Below are 377 nucleotides of genomic sequence, written 5' to 3'. Positions count from 1 at the left end.
GCTCCTGCTCCAGGCCAAGTAAACTTAAGAAATATCTTATGGCTAGTTTTCCTGTGTGAAAAGTGACCAGCTGTTAAAGAATCATGAGCAAGATTTAATATTTTACTTCTATAAATCTCAGGAACAATCAGTTGCTTTCTACCCTTTTCATGATCGCATTTACTTTCTAAGCAAATTCTATAGATTAATCCATTAATTATTTCAATTTCACTGCCCTATTCTTAACACTGTCTATTTTCCCTGTCTTTACCTTTTCCCTAATTGATTTTAATGTAGGGCATGTATTCTGAGCATTCATGACGTCACGTTTACTGATGTCAAGTTGCGACACTGCGGGACACTTCAGAGGCTTACGTTCATCAGATCGTTCCGTCATT

This window comes from Penaeus monodon, chromosome 28, assembly GCF_015228065.2.
Source record: "Penaeus monodon isolate SGIC_2016 chromosome 28, NSTDA_Pmon_1, whole genome shotgun sequence".
NCBI classification, from domain to species: Eukaryota; Metazoa; Arthropoda; class Malacostraca; order Decapoda; family Penaeidae; genus Penaeus; species Penaeus monodon.
The sequence above is the reverse complement of the archived record's forward strand: the minus strand, read 5'-3'. Positions refer to the sequence as shown.